Genomic DNA, 6,277 nt, shown 5'->3' with positions numbered 1-6,277 from the left:
GATCTGGGTAAATCCCCAGCACTGTGGATGAAGGGGAAGCTATCCATAATTTAAGATAAGAACTTCAGGCCTGTTCACTAGGCCTGAATTCAAGCGCCAGCCTTGGAAAAGGTACTATTTATATAGAGTATAAAGATAGGATTTGTACTTAACTATAGGTGTTCAGTCCATACATGTTTGGTGTGGTTGTTCCTTGTATTTATTGTTGTATTCATTTATTTACTATTGATTTTACTGACTATGATGACACCCATTCCGTTTATTACATTGATGACATGCTCTCACATTGCCTCTAGATTTGTAGACGTGTTCTCCATCATGCCTGACACCCAGCACTCTGAGAAAAGGAAAACAAGTTTCACACTCAGCTTCTTACTCCATGATCCAATTGTGGGTAGTGCTGGAAGCTGAACTGAGGGTCTAACAGGACTAATTGGCAAATAGGTCAATGTGAACACACCATCCTGTGAGCAACTAAGGAGGTAGGCCATTCCCAAGATATGACATTGATCCCCAGGGTGGGCCACGATAGTTATAAATTCATTATTTAAACATAGGATCTATATTTACATATATGTGTGGACAGCATCTCGTGTTTGGTCTACTTCTAATTTTGTGTCTTATCCATGGAGGTATTGTGCATTTTACTGAGTATGGTGGCAGATATAACAGTGTTTACATGGATGACAACCTATTGCCATGTCTATAGGGTTTCCTATGCATTCTCCATCCTAGCTGAGACCCAGGACATTTGCAAGACAGGAAAATAGGTGAATCTATTGGCTTCTCACCTCAGGATTCATGTTTTGGCTGTGTTGGGATTTGAACTCAGAGCCTAGCATGCCCAATTGAGGAAAGAGCCAAGGTGATGACACAGGTCTGTGAGCAATGGAGATAGGGCATATCCAGGACCTTACATCGAGTCCCAGGTAGGGCCAGATAGTCATAAATTCATAATTTAAACATAGCATCTATATTTACATACATGTGTGGGCAGCCTCTTGCATTCAGTGCACTTCTTCTCCTTATTTTGTTCCTAATTCATAGAGGTATTACGTATTTTATTGGTGACAGGCATGTTGACATGGAAGACAACCTGTTCCCATGGTTATAGGGTTGCCTATGCATTCATTCGTTGAGACCCAGGACTTTCACAGGAGAGGAAAACATTTGCAACGACTGGCTTGTGACATCAGGATGAAACTTTTGTCAGTGCTGGAATGTGAATTCAGGTCTGGGTAGCTATGTTGAACTGTGGTTGAAGGGGAAGCTCACCATCCTTGAACACTAGAATGTCAGGCCTGTTCCAGGGCCTGATTTGAAACCCCAGCATTGGACAAAATAACAAGCCCACCTATTTTAAACATAGGATCTCTCTTTACCTACAGGTGTGGTATGCAACTTTGCGCTCAGTGTAGTTATTCTTTTTATTTTCTGTCTTATTCATGGATGTATTGTGTATTTTATTGAGTATGATGACAGATATAACTGTGCTAACATGGATCACAATCTACTCCCATGACTATAGGGTTGTCAATATAGTATTCTCCATCTGCACTGAGACCCAGGACTTTCACAGGACAGGAAAACAGATGGATCAATTGGCTTCTGACATCAGGGTGAATCTTTTGGCAGTGCTGGGATTTGAACTCAAGGCCTAGCAGGCCCAGTTTGTGAATGGGACATGGTGAGCACACCAGCCTGTGAGCCAATAAGGAGCTTGACCATTCCCAGGACCTGAGATTGAGCCCCACAGGGTGGGGGGCAATATAGTCATAAATGCCCAATTTAAACAGAAGACGTCTATTTCCATACATGGGTGGGCATGCACGTTGCGTTCTGTGTAGTCATTCTCATTATTTTCCCTTATTCATTGATGTGTTGTGTATTTTCTTGAGTATAGGATGCCAAATATAACTGTGTTGACCGGGATGACAACCTATTCCCATAAGTAGAGAGTTGCCTATGCATTCTCCATTCTAGCTGAGACCCAGAACATGCACAGCACAGAAAAAAAAGGTGCCAAGACTGGCTTCTCACACCAGGATGAATTGTTGGTAGTGCTGGGATTTGAACTTGGGGCCTAGGAGGCCAAACTGGTTAATGGTTCCACTTGAGCACACCAGCCTATGAGCCACAAAGGAACTGGGCTGTTCCCAGGAACTGAGATCGAGACCCAGGGAGGCCACAATAGACATCAATGCATCATTGAAATATGGGATGTATATTCACATCTGTGTGTGGACTGCATCAATCATTTAGTGTAGCTATTCTCTATTTTGTATGCTATTCATGGATGTTGTGGGTATTTTCTTGAGTATATGATGACAGGCACCATTGGGCTGACATGGATGACAACCAATTCCCATGGCCACAGGGTTGCCCATGCATTCTCCATCCTAGCTGATACCCAAAACTTGCACAAGAAAGGAAAACAGGTGCAGCGATTGGCTTCTGATATCCGGATGAATCTTTTGGCAGTGCTGGGGTCTGAACTCAGGGTCTAGCAGGCCCAATAAGTGAATGGGTCCACATGAGCACAACAGCCTGTGAGCCACTAAGGATCTAGCCTGTTCCCAGGAACTGAGATCCAGCCCTCAGGTGGGGGGGGGGGGTGGAGGGAAGATTATAGCAGTCATACATTCATAAGCTGAAGGTAGTATGCTAATAAGTACATATTTGTATACAGTAGGAGAGATGGCCACCTGTGATGGAATTGAATCTACTGTGTGACTACCGATTCTTGGATCTTTCCTGATGCCTCCATTTCATGACTGATGATTATTGTCATGCTTCATCAAATCTTCATTGCAAAAAAGCAATACCCCATGATTCTTGCCTATCATTTCCTACTCCCATCATGCATGAACTACTGATTCAAGGATGACATCAATCGCATTCCATGACTCTTCCTAGGTCCAGAAACTAGTGTCTCAGGATCTCCCTCCATACCGTCTTAGTATGGTGGCTGAATTCAAGCCTCAGGCCTGGAAAACATACTCCTTATAGACATTTTAAAGATAGCATTTATACTTCCATACAGATGTTCAGTCCATATCATATTTGGTGTGGTAGGTTTTATACTTCCATATAGATATTCAGTCCATACCATGTTTTGTATGGTTATTCATTTTATTTCTTGTTTTATTCATTTATTTACCGTTTATTATATTGACTCTGATGACACCTATAACATTTATTATATTCTTTATATCCTATCACATAGCATCTAGATTTTTTGATGTGTTCTCCATCATGCCTGAAATGCAGGACTCTCCCAGAAAAGAAAAACATGGGTCACACTCAGCTTTTTAATCCAAGATTAAACTTTTGGAAGTGCTAGATCTGAACTCAGGGCCTACCAGGCCCAATTCATGAATGGGTGAATGTGAGCCAGGCAGCCTCTCACCAATGAATCTGTTAGGTGGTTCCCAGGTGCTGAGATCGAGCCCCATGTTTGGCCAAAACAGTGATACATGGATAGGCAAACGGTGATATACAAATAAATGCATTTTGGAAAAAATGCCAGAGCCGACTATCTATTAATGAATGGCATCTACTACGTTCCTACCAACTCTTAGATGTTTATTATACTTCCATTGAAGGAATATTATTCTTTTCATACTTAATAAACTATTAGTTAAGATCAACCAGCATCCTAGGATTATTGAATCCAATTTTAGACTAAACCAATGCACGAATTACTCTTTCAATCAGTATTCCTATGCATAAAATGAGTTTCTTGGGATCTCCCCAACTAGTAGGTGTCAGGACAGGGATTTAAACCTGGGGCCTATGTTGACGGGTGGACACCTGTATGCCCTGATAGCCTGCCAGCCTTCAGCAATGGAAGGTCAGGTCCACTTTTCATCTGTGTCATTCAGAAGCAGGATGATAACCCTGGAAAGAAAAAAATTATAACCACCCCCAGCCCTCTGCAATTCACTACTTTTTGCACAGTCCCACTTTTTTTTTCTTCCTGCAAGCCCTCTTGACCTGGGATCCCAGGATTAGCTATGGGTCCAGAGGCTGCAGCCCAGCCTAGGGATATCAAAGCTTAGGCAGTGTTGCCATGATCTGAGTTCAAGCCCTTTGGTTGGCAAAAAAGAATAAATAAATAAATAATTTAACTAAATTAAAGAAATAAAGCTCCCTGGTTTGGAATTTCTGCCAGTTTTATTTCCTAACCTGGGATTTGAACTCAGGGTCTTGGTAAATCCATACTAATGTGAGGGAAGGTGCAGAGTCACCACTACTTGAGTTCAATCCCTGTTCCAAGCCAAAACTAAAACATTAAGTCACTGATCTTGGCAGGGGGAGGTAGTTGTGGAGATGGGAAGAAAGGGTTAGTAGGGGGAAAACAAAGGAGGAGGAAACAATGCTCAATAGGAAATGTACTCATTACTTTGCTCATATAAGTGAAACCCCCTGTACATCATTTTTTACAATAAACATCATACAAAAATAAACAATGTTGTTCTCAGAGAAGCACTTTGGGGGTAAGGGAAAGATTTTTGAATAGCTGTACAAAATTCTACACTGCTTTTTTAAAAAAAACATTACTACTTTCATTAAAAAAAAGTAAGTCTCTGTCTTGGAAATGGGGCCAATATTTCTGCTATTGCTGGGATCTGATCTCACATTTCTGGTAACTCTTTTTTTTATTTTAATTTTTATTTTTTTGTGAACATACTGTACAGAGGGGTTACAATTACATGGGCAAGATAATGAGTTCATTTCTTATCAAGCATTGCAGCCTCCTCCTTTGCTTACCCTTCACATCCCTTCCCAGCCTCTGGTAACTCTTTTGCACCACGGTAAAGGCAAAGTTCACTGTCCTTCAGGAAAAGAGATTCAGGCTAGAGTTCCCAGGGCCTGCAGTAAGGCCCTACAATGGAAAAATATTTATATACATATGTAATATATGATATATGCTTACTTATGTATGTTTACTACATATTATGATTAGTGTCATTGATTTTTTAATATATTTTATTTTTTATTTTATTCATTATTCATTGTTTAATATATTTAGTATTATTATATACATAATATGTATTATGTTTTGTACATCTATTATAAAATTATACACAAAATTTAGGACATTGAATCATTTTTCATTAATAATTTATTAAGTGTTGAAACATGATACATAATTAAACCGAGGCATTTGTCACAGTCATCACATGTTTAGAGTCTGTCCCAAGTATGAGCTTTGCCTTATTCATCTTTGGAAAACTTCCTATAGGGATTGCTTTAGATTATTTATACTCAGAGGCCTTCTTTTGAGGATAGGCAAGTTGAGGGATAAAATAGTAAGAGTGAAGCTGGGAATGTGGCTTAGAGGTAGAGAGCTTGATCAGCATGCATGAATGCCAGGGTTTGAATCCTCAGTGCCACATACTCAGAAAAAGCCAGAAGCTGTGGAATGGCTCAAGGGGTGGAGTGCTAGCCTTGAGAAAAAGAAGCTCAGAGACAGTACACAGGCCCTACATTCAAGCCCCAGCACTGGCAAAAGCAATAGGCCAGATGCCTGTGGCTCACACATAGAACCCTAGCTTCTCACGAGGCTGAGATCTCAAGACCACAGTTCAAAGAAAGCCTAGGCAAGGAAAGCCTGTTAGACTCTTATCTCCAATGAACCACCAAAAGACCCCACGTGGTGTTGTGGCTCAAGTGGTAGAGTGTTCACCTTGAGCTGAAGGGTTTAGGGATAGTGTCCAGGCTTGAGTTCTAGACACACAACTGGAAAAAAAGTGAGGGTTAATCAAAGTACTTTTCCTATTTGTTAATTATGAGAACATTTTCTGGAAAATGAATGCTGGTGTACACCAGAATTGAAGTCAGAGCTCAATGTTCTAGTACAGATCCATGAGACCAGCCTGACTCTAGCATAACCTTGTGTGCTACAGCATTCTGAAAGGTCCTATGTTGAAAGGCTTAATATGCTCCCCAAGCCCTTTGTGATGAGGAGTTGACTTGTCTTTTCAATGTCATTACAGTTCTGAACCTAGCAGAGCACCAGAAGCTCATGCTTGTCACCCTAGGTTAGGAGGCTGAGGTCTGAGGATCTCAGGGTGAAGCCAGCCAGGGCAGGAAAGTCTATGACACTCCACTTCACCACAGACAAAGCAGAAAGGGACTCGTGGCAGAGTGTTAGCCTTGAGCCAAAGGAGCCCAGGGACAGAGCCTAGATCCACAATTCAAGCCCAAAGACCTGCAAAACATTTAAAGCAAAGGAGAGAAAAAGAAGGAAAAATCCAGCAACTCCCTTTGG

Source organism: Dipodomys spectabilis, unplaced genomic scaffold (assembly GCF_019054845.1).
Source record: "Dipodomys spectabilis isolate Male_0828 unplaced genomic scaffold, ASM1905484v1 ptg000259l, whole genome shotgun sequence".
In the NCBI taxonomy this organism is placed as follows: Eukaryota; Metazoa; Chordata; class Mammalia; order Rodentia; family Heteromyidae; genus Dipodomys; species Dipodomys spectabilis.
This window is presented reverse-complemented; position numbering follows the sequence as displayed.